Below are 19,594 nucleotides of genomic sequence, written 5' to 3'. Positions count from 1 at the left end.
TTAAGCTCCTAGCATTTAGCAGCATGACCCTTATTTTGTTCAGCTTGGTTAATTTCACTTTAGTAATGTTGTTTTCAAGAGTTTACCTAAAAAAGGCACTATGGGGGAGGCAAGAGCCTTTGTCAAAAGCAGAAAGCCTAGGTCTGCCAGGTGCAAACTGTCCCTGGCAAAACAGCGAGGTTTGTCAACCATAGCTTCCCAGGCAGACAGGAATTATATCCTCTTTGAATTATGCCTAAATCTACACCAGTTATTGAAATCAATCCTTTTTTTGTTTATACTGTGGCATCATTCTAGGTGATGGTAGTATGCTGCTCAAGGCTAGGAACATACCTGCCTGGGACACATACTCAGAGAGCTCAACCATGTCTCCCTTCATATAGTCCAGTGAGGTACACCTCAGGTCATTCACACCAACATGAACTATGATAGAGTCATAATGGTACTTGTTGCTGAGAGACCTGAGTGCATGCATGATTTGATTAATCCTGGCACCGGAGAGGCAGCTGACCGTGACTTTCTTCTTGTCCAACTTGGTGAGTGGAGCACCCATATGCCTCACTATTGAGTCTCCAATGACAAGAAAGCTTGTCTTTTATTTTGAATGTTACACCTTATGGGTTTGGTGGGTAAGACACTGGTGTTGCTATGTGTCATGGGTGCTGTGGAGACTCTGTTAGATGTAGCTCTTGTGTTTTGGAGGTCTCTAGTATTTTGGTAAGTTTGAAAAGAGAAACTCTGCATATGTGGATTTATGTGTTTGGTGCAAGCTATGTATATATGTCATGGTATGTGTAGGAATAGTGGTGCTTTGTGAAAATGCAGCTGTGGGTGTGTTGACAACCTTCTCCGTATTACTGTTTTGAGGGAGAGAGAGCATGGATTCTAGATTCTTGGTGTAAACACATCTCTCACACTCCATACTAGACTGTGTTATTAGTAGAGGGTTGTCTGTGTACTTGAAGCAATTGCTACAATACCTCAAGAGACCCACATCAACAAGGTTGGCAGGAGAAATAAGGATAGTCCAACTGTCCATAATGCTAGATTGAAGACTGTTGTCATTAGGGGTGGCTTTTCAGAAAAGATCACAGAGGAGCTCAGTAAATGGATATTTATGCCTGGGTTTTAAGTGAATATTTGTTGAATTTAGCTGTCCATCTTTGGCGCACAGTTGTGTGGTAGTGCACAGTACTGGGCGACGGACAAACAAGCACAGACCTAACTGTTCTAGTTTCAGTGAGAAACACTGGGGAACATTTAACACAGCAGAAACATACCAGTGAAACATTGAAAAAAAAATTAAAACAGCAGAAAATCAGCCAGGAAGCTATAAAGAATGATTGAAACAGTTAACAGATCAGTTAATTAAATACTACTTGGTGGGAAAACCAGAGCAGGCAGAACAGATGTCTTTAAAACAGAAAAACAAAAAAGCTTTCTAAACAGTGAAAAAAGCAATAAAATTCAATTTTACAGGCACAGAGTAGCAGGCAATTGCAGTACAATAGTGTAGTTTAGTACACAGTAAATAAGTACAGTATACAAGTAGGTGCCAGGCAATAAAAGTACAATAAAAAGTATAAATAAGCAAAAAAAAAAGTAATTTATGAGTTTTGGAAGCTCACAAGCCTTTAGTCTTCTGGTATCTCAGCTCAGAGTTGTGGCTGGTAGCCCACCTCAATTCAGCTCAATACATACAGTAGACCTCAAGCAAAGTCATTCTTATTTGTAACATTGTAGTGAGATATACATGTCATATGTGTTTGATGCTATCCATCATGTAACATAAGCACACTGTCCTGTGTTTTTGTATCTTGTAGTTCATCAACTATTTGTTTTGTCCGTCAGCCCATCCAGCGATGATGATACAGTTTCAGATGTGTATCTAGCATACAGGACCTTGACATATTGGGAGTGTCCATCCAAGATGTTGACAGTAATGTTGCTGGAGCTGTAGCCTCAGTTGTGTAGGGGAACTCACCTAACCATTCAGAGGATGATGGGACACTGGATGTTGAACAGGGTGGGGCTGTTGAATGACAGAGCACAGTTGAGACCACTGCTGATGACAGTTCCCCACAACAACCTGAAACAGGGCATCATGGAAGATGTAGGCATGCAAATGTTGTGCATGGCCAGGTGTCAGAGGGTGTCTGCCTCCTACTGCAGGCAAATTAATGGTTACAGCATCAGCATTGATCAGATGTCTGTGTACTTCATTATGCCACAGATTGTGTGGCACACCAGCGATGTGTGATACATGAAGAACCAGAGATCAGACGCAGTGAGATAATGGCTACATTGGCCACTAAAAAGAGACTCTGCTAGCTGTGGCATGGTTGGTTGAATACCTGGCCTTTACAGTACTGCGGTAGTGTCATAGTAAGTGGTGTTCTGCATTCCCTGTCTGTGCTCAGCAGATTGCAACATGGGAGAGGCAGGCCACTTGTCCACAGAACCATCACTAGCATTAACCATCGAGCATCATTGTGTGAGGTCCATCATGCAGACAGTACAACAGCTGGTCCATTTCCTGTGGTCCACTCAGCCACAACAAGGCCTTCAACTTGCAGACATACTCCTTCACCTTAATATGGTGTTGTCACCCCTTGAATATCCTCTGTAGAGTAACCAGGGTAAAGTGTTTCTGTACGTGGTCAGGGAAGAGCAGACCATGGTTGAGACATTAGATAGGTCAACCTAGACTAAGTTAGAATGTGCACAACAGTGTCATAAATATATCTGGTTCATATTACTGAATTACCACTTTACTGTGATATATGTTCTGCTGCTATTAAATGTTCTGCATTATGTTCTGTATGGTTTCCTTTTTTTCATGTTATTATTTTGTAGAGATAGGAATGTGTAGCACTGATGTGTGTCCCTTATTGTTTTCCATACAGTGATACAACAGTCTGAGTGTGTGTGTGTATGCATACCTGTGTCAGTTATGCCCTGAGTTGATGATCACTGCTGTGACACATTTGCATATGTTTATATTGTAACATATTATGATGATGGTGTTATGTGTGATGCTCAGTGCATGCATCTAGTGGGTAATTACCGTTAAATGCAATATGTGTTGCTATAGTAGTGCAACATCTGAACATTGGTGTTTAAGCTGTGCACTCATGTATGTGTGGCTTGTCATAACTCAAAGTTCTGGGTCAGATGCTGCCATGTAGCCTGGGCCTGGACCAGTCAATATATCCAACATTGCATATGCCTGTGTCTTCTTTTCCTATGTCCTCCTTCTCCTCTTCTGATACCTGTGGCATGTCCTCTTCAGATATCTGGGGTTCATGGGGTAGTTCACCCATACCACCAGACAACCATGTGCTCTGGTTAGCATGTTATGTACCATGGCACACAATGTTATCATCTATGCTGCTTTCTCAAGTGTATATTGCAGAGCACCCCAGATGCATCCAGACATCTGAACCTAGCTTTCAGTAAAGTAAACACACACTCTATTATGTTTCTGGTTGTTGAGTTTGCTATATTGTAGGACTCCTTTGGAGGGCTGGATGGTTTTCTGTATGGGGTCATTAGCCATGGCTCAAGTGGATAACCACGGTGACCTGTTTTGGGGAATAAAAACACATTTGGTCAGAGTTTATATTGTTGTGAGTGGTATCCTTGGCTTACATTCTAGCTGTGCTCTTGTACTTACCTAGTAGTAGTCCTTCAGGTATTTCACCTTGCTGGAATGCAGCCCTCAGTGCACTTTCCCTCCATATGCAACATCACTTCCAGGGTGTACTACCATGATGTTTTTTATATTGCCATCTGTTGCACACAGAGACTGGCAGTTCCAAGATGGCCAGTCCTTTCTGTTTATGCATCAGTCTGCTTCAGTATGTATTGAGGTCTTGATAGGGATACATGTGCAATGTATTGCAGAGAGTACATGGGGAAAGTTTGCAGTGTTATAAAACTAGTGCCTTAGTTGTCCACTCCATGGGGGTGGATGGAAAGTGTATGTAGTCATCCACCTTGCCGCATATTGCTTCATGGAATTTTGACAGGATATGGCTGGCAGCTGCCTGTGATACTCACAGCATTCACCATATGTCTCTGGAATGTCCCAGATGTAAGTACACCCAGGATGAAACACAGTTTGTTTTCAAGGGGGATGAGATTTACTTGTAGGGTATGCACAGACATGTGGGGCACACATGTGTAGACCGCCCGCACCAGCTGTCTGTCTAGTTGGTATCTGTTGACTATTTGCTGCTCTGACAACTGGTGTTGTTGCAGCATTGCTCTAACTCTATCTGGCTGCCTTCTAGGGTGCATAGCCACAAACTCATTTATGGCTTGTATCACTCCAGTCTGTTGCAGTACATTAACAGCAGGTTGCATTTTTCTGGTTTTTTTTTTTTTTTTTTGGTCTTTTGCTATAGAATTGGGAGAACTCTGTAATATTAACTTTACTTACTTGGAGTCCATAAAGCATGGACTGAGGAATTCTGAAACAGAGTAGGCGTGGTAGTTTGTCACAGTGTGTTTTGGAATCAGAATAGCAAGCGTGGGACTGGAGTCCAGAATTTTCCTGCACTGAATATTAAATACTCAGACTGCCTTTAGCGTGTCTTCTGAAATTGCATCTGCAGCAGGTATGCAGAAGCCTTCCTTTGGCATGCTGCACTGTCTGCAAATAGCTTCCATAAACATTATGGAATCTGACCCTATTAAATTTACAATGAATTGTTCCTCCTGCTCTGACATAAGGGTTGACAGCATTCTGACTCAATATAAATAACTGAGCTGCTGCTGTAGCAGTTTATTTAAATGTATATGCTAAAAAGATGTCAGCATTGACTTGAAAAATAAGTTAAAATAAGGCATGCTTCTGGAAAATGTTATAAATATATATGTTAAATAGAAAAACAATAAACTATGATTAATTCCATGTCATTTAGTCAATACAAATGTAATTGCTGCAAATAAAATATAATACCTCAATATGTACAAGGGCATCATTTGCAAGAACCCAGTGATCTTTCTCTGGTGACCTTCTCAGACTTGCTAATATAGTATGTAAAAAACTGCAGTATTCCCACAAAGGCTTCTAGGAACCTAAGAAAATGATAACCGAGAAGATACCAATAAAAGTATTTCCTAATAAATACTATTTATTACTTTATTTATGCTTTCCAGCTTCTAGAACCAGGCTTGCAGTTTTCCTTTCCTGCTGACAGTTCTTGTATTGAATTTTCTTTTTGGTTAGAAAGAGAATACATAACACAATTGTGTTTTACCTGTATTTCATCTCTTTTTTTCTTATTATTGATAAGATAATAAGCAAGGCATTTCTTTCACTGCCGTACTTGCTTACAATACATGCATTTAAATATTTACTTATATCTGAATTTTAATTCTGTGCCAACCTTCCATTTACTGAAAGTTATAAAGAAACGGTTACACTTTTGTTGGAATGTGGTTTTAAAGTATTATGCTTTGCTTGTTATGGTGTGTGTAAATTGTTTTCAGGTATAAGGTGTTCACACACAGAAAAATTTAGCAATTGAAGGACATGTGTTTTCTGCTTAATAATTCTAAGCATATCAGGAAATTATTTAAAAATGAATACAGAAATAATACAACTGGCTATTTCTCACTAAAGTATGGGTGGGTCTGTGGGCAGTTCAGTCAATTGATGCTGCAACCCCAAGTCCCATCCCCCCAACCTCTACTCTGACTAAAGTGTGGTGCCTGACTGAGAGTTCAGCCAACTTGTACGTGTAGTCAGTATTGTAAAAGAAATGACTGTCTTACATTTATAATAATAATATATATTTTTGGCCTACAGAAACAAAATCTTTTTTTCTTTTTATAAAATTGCCAAAATGTATTTTAACTACTACCTATCATAATGCAATACTAAATTAAATTATATGTAAATGCAAACATTTTTTTTTTTTGCTTTCTGTGTAAATACAAGAACAAGTAGTTGCAAGTGTAGTCATGCTATATACATATATATATATATATATATATATATATATATATATATATATATATATATACAGAATTTTAGTACTGAATCTACGTTGATCAAGCAGGGAGTGAGTACTAACTGGAATAAATTTAGTAATTTTTTGGATTTGAATACATTTTTGATGAACCCCTAAGATTCACCTACAAGAAAGGTAGAAATATTAAGGAAGTCCTGGAGAGTAAAAAGAAAATAAATGTTGCTAAGAGAGTCGGAACTTTCAAATGTGGGAGATGCTCACAATGCTCTTACATTTTTCAAGGGCAATCATTATTTCTATCAAGAAGAGAGATAGAAATAGAGACAAATACATATTATAATTGTGAAACTGTAGCGGTGGTATATATTGTAGTGTGTGATATATGTGGGGCTTTTTATGTTGGAAAAACTACTAGGAAGTTTAAAAGATGCATATATGAGCACATAAATGATGTCAAAAATAAAGATGAAAATAATGCTTTGTTTAAACACTTTACCTCTTGTCCTTCAGCAAAATTTTGCTTTTGTGATTGAAAAGGTAGAAGTGGATCCATGTGGGGGACCATGGGAGACTACTATTGAATATCGGGAGATGTTTTGGCAACTCAAACTTGATGCCAATAAAAAATATGGATTAAATGATTTTATTTCCCTGGCCCCTGTGTTGAAGCTCAGAGCAGCTAAATTATAGCCAAATTTAAAGCTATTTTTATTTTGGCCACTAGATGGAGAATTTGACTTACTAACTTCACAGAAGAAGGATGTTTGCACATTTATATATTAACTTTTTATAATCATCAATTATATTTATGTATAAATTATATGCATTTATTGGAAGTTAATTATTGTTTTTTTATAAAAGTTTTAAGCATTTACAAATTTAAAAGTTTATAAGCTTTTAATGCTTTTTATAATGTTTTTAATTACATTAAAGATGTGATTGGTTGACAGCTTAGGGGATGGTATTGAAGGGAAATCAGTGGATTACTCATTGTAATGTCTGATGAAGTCTTTCGGATGGACAAAAACGCATTTGTATTGACAACATTATAGTTTATTAAAATCAGCTTCCTTCGGGCTTTATTGTGTGGCCGTTCGTTTATACAGCTTGTTCTCTGTATTGGTGTGCCTTGTGCTTTGGTATTTATATACAGATTATTTTACTAATACATATATTACATTTGTATTTATATAGACAATTATGTTATCACATAAACATTTCATGTGTCTATATGCAGATGTAGTTTTGCTCACTGATATGGTTATGATTTCTTTTGATTATTATAACACTATAGATACAAATTTGCAGTTACACCTATTTCATATAACAAATACCTCCAGTTATACAACATTCTTATAGTTTATTTTTGAAACCTATATCTAATATGACTAATAACAATAATAATAATAATAATAATAATAATAATAATAATAATAATAATAATAATAATTATTATTATTATTATTGTTATTATTATTATTATTATTATTGTTGCTGTTGTTGTTGTTATTATTAAACTTTGGTCTTGTCACCACTACCTGGTCAGCTCACATTGCCATCTGGTCAAGTCTACACTTTTGTATGTCATAATACCTGTGGCAGCAGGGTTGGCCACAGTGGGTGATCCCTGTTAAGGGTGACAGGTGCTCACCCAACTCCTGCCAGACATCAGTTTTCTTCCATTCACTCTCCCTTATGCACATCTGGAAAGAAATTATGTCAAAAATTAGGAGGTGTAGCACTGAACAGGGTAAAAGTACTCTCATCAAACTAAACAAACAACTCAGAGGACAAATAAAGTCTACTAACACCAAATCTGAAGTAAATTTGGCCTCCCACACCAAGGACAACCACAAGGCATTCTTTAGCAATGTTCACAACCTCAAAAGACAATACACAGTTTTGTGCAGAGCTCATTGTTAATGAAGCCACCTATACTGAGCCAGAAGATATAAACAAACCTACTGGCTGACAAATTCAGCTCTAAAATTACCCCTCTCCCAACTTCCCCTCAGGGAATACCATCAAATTTAACTGTCATTAGGGAAAAGGTCCTCAATGCCCTCTCTCTCTCCAAGACCAAGAACACTGCACTGATGGGCCCAGACAATATCCCAGGATGCCTTCTAAATAACATGAAACATGACCTATTAGGGCCTCTGGAATCGTTATTTAACCATAGCCTCCAAACAAGCTTCATGCCTCACGAATGGAGAACAGCAACACTCATCCCTCTTCATAAAGTTGGGACATCTACAGACCCTAGAAACTACAGCCCCATAAGTCTCACTAGTCTCATACAAAAAGCCAGAGAAAGAATTATTATGGAAATTATCAATAATGACATACAAAACCTCAAAACACTGGATCCAACCTAATTTGGTTTTGTTGAGGGCAGGTTATGCTATTAAACCTGGTGGACTTCTTTGAGAAGGTCATCAAAGCAATGGATGAGGTAAAAATTGTTCACATTGCCTACCTTGACCTAGCCAAGGCATTTAATACAATATCCCACTTAGGCATTGTTGATAAACTCAAGAGGTTAGATATAAATCCTTATGTGATACAGTGGATAGTCAGGTGGCTCCCAGACAGGACCCAGGAAGTTATAACTGGGGAGTCCACCTCTACAAAGAGGCCAGTCACAAGTGGAGTCCCTTAAGGATCAGTCCTGGGACCACTTCTTTTTTGGCATTTACTTCTCTGAAGTCAATGCCAATGTTGAGGAGCTCTGACTGACCAAATTTGCAGAAGATTGCAAATTAGGAGCATAGAACCCCCGAACAGACACTAATGTTCTTCAATAGGGCTGATGCAGACAAACAACTTGTGCCAGAGCCATGGACTAAAACTACATGTCAAGTAATGCATAACATTATCCTTCAAGAAGTCATCCATCCTAGTAACTATCTTATTGAGGACACACCCCTAACAGTTGACCCAATAATCAGGGACTTGGGTCCACACATAGAGAGTAATCTAGCTTTTGATAATCACATGTTTACAGTAGTTAGTGAGGAAATCATTCTATGTTGTGCAACTTATAAATAAAGGTATGGAATCTAGGTCTAAGGAGGTCATTGTTCCTCTGTATTCAGCATTCCTCAGACCTGTAATTGAGCAAAATGCCCCCTTTGGTATGTACCCAACCAGGCACATGCAATAACTGGAATGTCTACAGAGTCTAAGTAACATATCCTGTTTAGACCACCTCAAAGCCTTATCCCTGTATTCTGTCTCCTACAGGCTATTGATGGTAGATCTATGTCAAGGCCTTGACAGAAACCAGCCTGATGTAACTCCTGCATATTTACAAAACAAACAGCACCAAAATTACCCATTTAAAGACTTAAACTCTGCCTGTGATATAAACAAGATCTACTGGATGGACGGGTGTGTATGCCAGAGAACACTTCTTCTCTGGAATATGCTCCCTATCCATGTGAACAAGGGTTCCAACTTAACCCAATTCAAGTGTAACTTGGACAACTGAATGGATATCAGGAAATTCATCCTTGATTTGACACCTATGTCTCTAATGCACACAGGCAGCCTATAAAGGGTTCATCTCCCAAGCCTCTGCTTGTAAATGTTTTATCTTTCAAGCTCCTGTTAACACTTATGAAGGAAACCAGAACTGCTCAGAGATTTGGAATATATGGCTAGGATTAAAAAGGGTCCAGCTGTCATTATTCTAGCATACACCTATGATCCTATGAACTTATGGATCTCATTTAGGTGCGTCTATGTACAAAGGTAGACCATCATTTTAGTATCATTATCTGACGTACATGGAACATGACCTCATGTCTTCACAGGTGCTGCCATCATTCAAAGTGTCAGAACTAGAATGAAGAAAGGATAGGCAGGGCTGTGGTTCTCAGGTTTAGAACCTGTACGGTGTGACATAATCTTAACCAAACTCAGTTAACTAGCGGTGGCATTAGACCATGTGCTGTTATTACTGACAAGTTTGGTTTAACCAAAAATGCTTGGTCACATATATTTTTTTAAGGAATGTTTACACATTTCATTTATATGGTAAATGAACACCAGTAAGCAATCATCCTTTTACTTTATGATACTTACAATTGCTGGACATGGCCTTAGCTACCTTTTTTGTTGTATCACACCAATGCCATGTATTAAATCAGTAAAGTATCAGCATTATTTTACTTTTTTCCTATGTATGTGATTATTAGCTTTTATTAAATGTTGAGTGTTTGGTGGTAAAAAGGTGTGTCAGATGATGTTAGATGGGCAGAGATTATACTTCATGGTTGTGCAAACTGTCATGCATATGAATCCATTTTGATTTTTCTAAACATATTTAGCTTTGAGCATATATGAGGCTTTCCACATGTTCCAGCAGCATGCTGGCACTGGTGAGTTGGTCAGAGCTCTACCACTCTGCCCAGAACGATTTACATGCATAAGTATATGTACGCATTTTTGTATTACTGAGACCCATACAAATAAACTTGAAATACCAAATATTTATTTATTTTTATTTTTACATTTGTTAACTGGGTTAGTCCAACTGGGAGAGCCCTTTTTCAGTGGACACCCGAGGAGAAAAGCTCCAGGAAAGTAATTAAAAATAAGAAAAACTTAACAATTCAAGTTGTAAGATACTTATCAGTATAAAAACAGAGAGAAATATACAATATAAATATATACAAGGCAAAAGTACAGTATTTTGCGAATGCAGTACCAATATGTTTGAGAAATTTGGTTAGCATTAAGTTATTTACAAGGAATGTAGCAATACTTTAAAAAAAAAATGCCAAAAAGGAGTGGTCCAAGAATTGATCCTTGAGGGACTCCATTTGTGACTGGCCTCTTTGTAGAGGTGAATTCCCCGATTCTAACTTCCTAGGTCCTGTCTCTGAGTCAGCTGGCTATCCAGCGGGTAACATACAGGTTTGACCCTAACCTCTTGAATTTGTCAACAATGCCCGAGTGGGGTATTGTGTCAAATGCCTTGGCCAGGTCAAAGTAAGCAGTATGAATGATTTTCCCCTCATCCATTGCTTTTGCAGGTTGAGTAGGCATGACTTGCCCTTTACGAAACCATACTGGGTTGGGTCCAGTGTCTGGAGATTTACTATATCTCTATTGATCATTTCCATGATAATTCTTTCCATGGTTTTACATATAAGATTAGTGAGACTTATGGGTCTGTAGTTTCACAGGTCTGTAGATGGCCCACCTTTGTGCAGAGGGATGAATGTTGCCTTTCTCCATTCATGAGGCATGAAGCCTGTTTTGAGGCTACAGTTAAATGGTAATTTCAGAGACCCTGATAGGTCATTTTACATGCAATTTAGAAATTTACAATTTTTAAATTTATTTAAAAAAATGTATTTAATTATTTATTTATTTCTATTTAGAAATTTAAATTTAGAAATTTAGAAAATTTACATTTAACAAATGTAAAAATAAATAAATAAAATAAACACCCAACTATGCGTGCAAAATGTATAAATTAATCTGTATTTACATAAAATAGGTTAATACTGTCATATTAACTTGAGATTACTTGAGTTAGGTAGCAAATGACTTAGAAAAATATGGACTTTTTAAAGTAAGAAAAAATACTAGAAATATTGAAATTAATATGACACACTTTAGAATAATGTAAAATTAGTGAATTCACTACAAGAAATGTTTGTGTTAGTGATATGATGGGCATAATGTCTTTATTGACTACTGTAAAGCTGTCATTTATAAATGGAAAGTCATTACAGCATTGGAAATGATTAGTTATCTCTAAAAAATTGTTTACATTGGTGTCATTTAGTGTTTGTGCATATATGGTAGAAATGGTAGAGATACAGAGAATGACATTGTAAGGTTGTTTTGTTGGCTCACCAACTGAGTGCCACTGAAGAATGAAAAATGACAGTATTATGAATACAGGATAGTGGTAGTGGCTAAGGGAAGGATGGGTCTGTTAACAAACAGATTAGTTTACTTTTTTGTTTTAATTTCTGCAAGTCGTTTGGGTTTTTAATACTATGACAAGAATGGACACCATTCCTAGATCAAAGTATGATTAAAGTTCATCAAATTAGTATTGTTTCAATCATTGGTGTTAGCCAGAAGTGCTCTTTGCAGCACACACAACGTGCCCAGTATTCTACAATTCGTACTGGGTTCTGTATCAATAACGTATCTAAGTACGATTGCAAATTCTTTTTTATAAGACCCATTGCTCCTACTACTATTGGAATTGTCTGAGTATCCTTCTTCCACATTGCCATAATTTCTTCCTGCAAATCCTGGTATTTTATGACTGTGTCTCTCTGTATATAAGACACTGTAGTCACTGGTTGTAGCAATTTCAGTGATCAATGCTACTTTTGTCTTCTTTTCATGGACTACTATATCTGATTTTCCAGGGTCTATTTTGAACTGTTGATAATGAATGATTCCATGTGATATAAATGTCATCATTTTCTATGATGTATTCTGGCTTATATTTCCAGTGCTTTTCAGCTTCTTCAGTATTATGTTTGCACAATCCCCAATGGAACAGTCTTGCCACATTATTATGCCTTTAAGTATACAATCCTTCTGCCATTAGTATATCACAACAAGCAACGAGATGTGTGACTGTTTCCAATTCTGCTTTACAAAACCTACATTAGTCTGTTTCTCCCACATGTTCAATGGACTTTGTAAATCAACATATATGTAGTTCACTGTCTTGGATCACCAATATTAACCTTTTGTTTTTTGCTTTAAATTCCCCTCTCCTTAACCATTCCTGCATTCGATTTTGATCAATGTGAGGTTATTCCAAAATTTTCTATACTTGCATCTATATTTATACATTTTCCACATTTCTTGCCTTATCATCTGATCCTTCACCTTATATTCTTTCTTTTGTTTTTTTGCCACATTCATTTGCTACCTGATTTTTATCTACTTCTGGTTTGATTTCCATTCCTGCTTCACACTGATATGATTCTGATAGACTAAGCAGGAAAGCCATCTTAGACTTAATCTCCTCATGTTTTAAAACTTTCACTACATCAGGGTCTTGTGAGGTCAGCCGATATGTATGCAGTCCTATGACTGCAGATCTATACATGTAATCAGTTTTGAGGAGGCCCATACCTCCTTCAAAATGGGGAATATATAGTCTTGGTATGCACTGATTCTTATAAATCATTTGATGAGCATGAAGCATCCTTCTTATTTTCCTGGCCAACCAATCCAACACGTTTTGGGGACAGTTAGTCACTCCAAAACTGTAAGTTAGGTTAGGAAGAGCAAATTGGTTTATAGCTTGGACTTTCTTCCTAGATGACAGGGTTGTTTTCAGTATTAATTTTAGTCTTCTAAAATATTCCTTACTAAATTTTATTCACATTTGCTCATGTTTCATTGTAGATCCTTCATCAGTTCAAGTTCTTTTATACCACATTCCTGTCCCAAACTGACATTTTCTTGGTGCTGTATCTTTCCTGCTTTAAAGGTTGATTTTCTACATTGATCAAGGCCAAATACGATTCTTATATCATCTGAAAAAGTTTTGAAACCTTGCAGTTGTTCTTTTAGTTCATCATCTGAAGAACTATACACTTTTAAATCATCCAAAAAAGAAGATGAGGAGTTTTTGCACTTTGTTGTTTTCTGGTGGCCAAATTGCAGCCATGACCTAATCTGTTAAATCAACAGCTTAAAGGGTTAAGGGCAAGACAAAAGAGCAGCAGTGACAAACAGTCACCCTGGAATATCCCCCTTTGAATTTGTATCCCTGGAATAGTAACCTGTCCTTTATCATGGCTTAACTGCAAAGTGTTTTCCACTGTTTCACGGTTGCTGTAATGTAATTCACCAGTGTAGGGTGTATCTTATACATTTTTAAGCACACTTTTATTCATGAATGTGGGCTGTCAAATGCTTTTTTGTAGTCTATCCATGCCATACTTAGATTCTTCCCCTTATTACAATTCTCCATTGTTAGAAAAATAGGTATTAATGTATGTGTTTAGTGCTTATTAGAAGCTAAAAGGGTTAACACATTTCATTCTATTTTATGTACAGCTTAGTTTTGTATGAAACTACGAGATGCTTTCTGAAACTGCAAGATGCTCTCTGACCTAGTATTTGCTAGAACAGCAAAATTCATGTTTATGCCTTTTGGAAATTTATTGAGAAGCAGGTGATTATCTGCTAGGTCAGGAAAATAATGAATAGAACAGTACTGTTTTCTATAACGTTATTGAACTTGAACAATCAGCTCTGTTTATGTTATGAGAACATGCACAGCTGCGGAAAAAGATAGATACAGTTGAACAAAGGCTGTTTGAAGAAATGAACTATAATCTGTACTTGCTTTGTGCTTGAATTAGCCATAGTACCTTGAATGGTAACATCACATAGTGAGAAGTTGTATCTAACTGGTGGTCTCCAAGGCCACGTTATTTTTCTTAGGAAGGTTTTTCATAAACTTGATAGTGTCAGCAGAAAATCATGGACAAACAGCTGCTATGAAATAATATTGTAAGAACTTGTGATTTGTTACGTCAGCTTAGTAGGCGATGTCTTGTAAGAAATGTATAAGAATGGCTTCACTTCCTGATTCTAGTTAGACAAACTCTGTATTAGCACATTTTTGTCTCCTTGCTGCAAGAATTAAAGTGCCTTAACCTGAACCTGCCATGTATTGATCTTTTTGAAGTTGTTTTTTCCTTTGACATCCATTATGACTTTCTTTAACAACAAATGATCCTTTGTTTCATTTGACTTTCTTTTGTTACCCTTTTGTTCTATTGCCATAATTGAGTTTTCTTCTAAATGACTATAAAATCTGTCAGCATCAGTTCCAGTGTATAGTTTTTACGTCATCAGAAGGCAAGTTATTGGTCAATACATTTTATAATAGCTTACAGGTTCACTCTTAAGTAAGAGTATTGTTTTTCCTGTAGTTAAGCAGGTTGGTGTCTAATCGGGGCGTGCACATAAACAGTTACTATTCATGGCTAAATTGTTATATAAAGATGTTAATACTTGTAGCCAGAAGTTATGTACTGCATCTGGGTCTGGTGTTTCCAAATTAGCAGCTTTTCTTGAGTTTGTTTCAATCTCCCTGGCTATTACTTCATTCCATTTCATGTCCTGTACATTTGAACTTCTTATTCTTTCTTTTAATTCTTCTACTCTTTTAGCAGCTTTATTATATTCCACCGGATCTTCATAGATATTTCCCCAAAATGTATCTTTCTTCTTTTTTTGTGGAGGGGTTCAGTTCCTTTTGCCTTGTTCACCAATTGTTTAGGTCATCAATAAATTGCTTATTTTGTATTTTTCCTTTATATTTATCTGCATATCACCTAAGTTTTTCTGCCAGTGCTGATATTTTTAGTTTATTTTTTGCAATACTGCACGATATATCCTGATCTGTTCTGATACTGTGCATTGCTTTTATCACCTCTGTCTTTCTGAGTATTTTTGCTGATATGTTCCCTCTTCTATACTCTTCTAATAGCGATACTTCTTGTCTTAATTGCTTTACAGTTTTTTCTATTCCATACTTCTGTAATGGCACTTGTTTTCTCCCCTTCCTTTCCCTTACTGACCTGTGTTTTGGGGGTAAGACTTTATCTGTTATTAATTTAGCTGCACAGTAACATATCCTGTTTACTTCTGTTATATCACTTCAATGTCTATAAACAGTCCTAATTACAGTGTTCATTTGTTTTATCAAACTTCTAATATTTGAGTTTTATTAACTTTGTAGTCTATTTCTTTCATTGATCTTAATATGTCTGTCCATCTCTATTAAATCAAGCTACTCTTCTCTTAGATCATTTTCTTCTAAACTGAAGGCACATTCTTTGTTCTCCATTTCCTGCAGGCATTCTACAGAAGGTTCCAGAACATCTTATTGTGCTACATTCTCTTCATTTTCATCCTGTGTCATCTATTGCTCTTTCATATGGGAACTCACTGGCCTATCACTACAAAGTAAAATTGATTGCATCAGAGTTGCCCAGTTTCCTGTTCCTGCCTTTGCTGTGTAAACCCAAATGAACTTTTGTACTAGTTTCCTACAGAAGGCTCCAAAGAATCTTTATATGGTAACTGATCAGATGTTTCCCACTCAATTAATTTCTCCTTAATTTGGGGATGCATTGCTCTATCCTGTGTGATGTTATCAAGTTAGATTTTCTACACTAAATCCTTTGCTTTGCTGGTAATCCATAACCTCAGATTTTATTTCATTGACTTGTTTATTACTAATCCTATTTTCTGCTTTTCCTCTTTGTTTTCTTAAAATTTTCCATATCCAGGTGCCTTTGTCTGTATTTTTATTCAAATATCTTTGTGGCTGCTCTTTTTGTAGTGATTAGTTTTACTTTCTCCTTTGCATAAATATTGCACCATATTAAATCTCTTTTTCTTTCTCTTGTCCATATGTCTTCTTCAGATGTCTCCTGCTCCTCCTGCTTCTCCTTATTTGGGGGACTGTTTGTTCCATTATGCTGTGATATAACCTGTGTTAGACTTTCTACACTAAATCCTTCACTTCACATGTATTCCATAACTTAAACTTCTATTGTTTTCAATTTCTACCTTACTAATCTTCTATACTACAGTCCCTCTTTGCGATCTTATTTTTTGTATTGTGAAATTTTCCATATCTGGATGTCCTTGCCTATATTTCTCTTTGAATATCTTTGGTAGGACTTTTTTGTATTGATTTATTTGGCTTTCTCCTTTGCATAAATATTGCACCATATCAGATATCTCTTTCTTTCCTATGTCCCTATTTCTTTTTATACCTTTCAAAAATCTCTAGATTTTGTTCTTTATATTTTCGCACCTCCTCAGCCATTTCTTTTTCCAAACAGCCCAATATTTCTTGGTCTTTATAATGTTTTTCATAAACTTGTATTAATGAGCAAAAATTTTTATCTGAAGTTTCTAACACTTTCTTGTGCAAGTATTTTTCTTATCCCTAATTTCTCTGTTAATCTTGTTTTACATATTCTATCTGGAAATTCTGGGCTTCCTGCATATTAGTAACACTACATAATTTCTTTATTATCCTCAGTAGTCCACGCTATCATCCTTATGGCTCTTTTTTGGACAATCAGTTTTTTTTTGTGGACTACTACTGCCTTCTACAGCATTGGGCAGGGGGGGGGGGTATCTCCCCATGGCCCTGGCCTAATGCCATTGTAGGAATGTTTCCATGTCTTGAGGTTTCTACACAGTCATATTTTTCCATCCAGGCACCAGTGTGCCTACCAGGATTGGGCACTTTTCCAGCTATCATTATTATTTTTAACCTAATTCTGCCTGTGATATATGCTATATAAGACACAGTCTATATATCAGAGTCATCTTGGTGAGATTTTGTGAAAAACGTGGTCCACCTCATAAAGGTAGTCATAAAGACTTGAGGATTAGTTCAATTCCAGCAATACTACTCTCCTTTGCTTGTTGATTTATCATCTCTCCATTCAGACCCCCTTATCACCTTTCCATTCAGACCGCCTACTGCTTTACTCTTGTGAATGCATTTAGGATACCACAGACATTAGTGTAGCATGACTTTAATTGGCTGGACTGAGATTTAGTATGTGTGCATAATTATGGGGTTTGTGTCATCTACCTTTTCTATGAGGAAGGCATGCTGTCACTGTTGTATTGTTTAAGCTGATGATTACATAAAAAGCTTTTGTGTCTGACTGTGTCATATTCTGTTATGTGCAGTAAGATGCAAAACAGTGGATCAAAGCAGAGAAAATATAACATCAGCTATGAGGAAAACTGCATCCTGATGGCAGTCGTGAGGATGTATGGTAAGCATCTATTTGAAAAAGGGTTCCCAAACAAGCTGAGAGGACAAAAGCTTGGAATCAAGTTGCCATGGATGTTAATGCAGTTGGTGGTACGGTAGGATGTGCTAGAAGAAAGGTAAGGCAGAATGCAATTGTCTGCAACAGTATTGGGGGGTTGGGGCTCCAACAATTATCATATTAACACCAGATGAGGAATACCTTTTTGCCATCAATGGGGATGACTATGACACTGAAGATGATGACACTGGAATAATCAGACATGGTGTAGGCATTTGTTATTACCATTGTCTGCAGCAGCAGCACTGATCTGCACAGGAAGGCTGGTTTGAAAACAGCAACATATATTTATATAGAGAATTAAATGCTGCCATGGAATAATTACATTAAACACACTACAATTACTATTTATAAGTGAGCCTTCCACATCTACACAGGATGACATGAAGGCAATGTGAATAGGATGTCTCCCCCTGACTCCCCCATACCTTTATTAATAATGTTTTCAAATAACTTTTTACAGGGTCTGAAGTCTGTTCCACTTTACAATTAAATTTAGAGGATATCATCAGCAGGATGGTTGTTGACAATGATAAAAACCTCATTTTATATATATATTATATATATATATAGCAGTCTAGGGAGAGTGGCACAATGTCGCCAAGCATAATCACAGGATCTTACACCCCACAACATGTCAGTAACTCTGCTGGAAGTGACAGTGGAGCACAAAATCAGGTATATGTCAACATTATACTCACATTTATACAGGAGGAAAACACATGCAACTCTGCATCAATTTCTCCATATCCAAACAAACAATTTTAAAGTGATGCAGACATTGAGAGGTAGCAATGTACACAGTGATTCCTTTACAAGGAGAGTCAGCTGAAATAATTTGTTGCAGCAATCCCAGGAGACCTGCAAAGCACTGGCTGTCCAGCAACAAATGTGCTGTGGCATTGTTCGGGCTCAGTGTACTGCCACAGAGCCAGATGGAAATGGTCAGAGTCATCTAGCATGTACATGAGGATTTCCAGCACTACACGGAAATGGCACCGAGTACAGATAATGCCATGATCACACTGATGCATAGTATGGTGACAAACCGAGCATCAGGTGCCACCTGCATTCATACACTAGTTATGACATACCAGAGTTCAGCAGGAGTTAGTATTTCAAGGGGAAGTGGAAGGGGTACTGTCTAGACACATGGGTGTAGATCACATGATACTGCAGGTGTTTCTGAAGAAAGTGCTATAACTGTTCAAGGGAATAAGCATGACAGATTGTATGCAGGCCATGTCAGTATTCATCTACACCTAGCAGAACCTCTCATTCAAGGTCCCGGTCGTGGCCCCACAGCACTATCAGATTACAGTCTGCAGACTCACCTGCATTAAGTAGGTCATGACATTGAACCAACTCATGATCCAGCTCCAATAACAGTCCCTCTTCAAAATCACATGCACTATCTCCTAGCCTATCTTTAGGTGTGCAGCACACATCTGACCTAGACCTACTCTGATTCAAGTGTGACATTTCTGTTATTTAGAATTTGACCTTCACAAGCACAGGTCAATGTTTAACTCATAAGGGAATAAGTTATTTAAAAAAGGGAGAGGGACATAGCACATTTTTAACTGTATATGCATATGGTACTTTGTAAAACCTTATGGAATTGTTGAAAGAAATCTGTATGTCATAACATATGTCTGCGGTCATTAACACCATTGGCTGTAATTAACACCATTGCTCTATGCATTACCATTGTTACAGCTAGCAGTT

The sequence above is a fragment of the Protopterus annectens genome, chromosome 5.part0 (genome assembly GCF_019279795.1).
Source record: "Protopterus annectens isolate FY-2018-M chromosome 5.part0, PAN1.0, whole genome shotgun sequence".
NCBI lineage: Eukaryota > Metazoa > Chordata > Ceratodontiformes > Protopteridae > Protopterus > Protopterus annectens.
Note: the sequence above shows the minus strand (reverse complement) of the source record.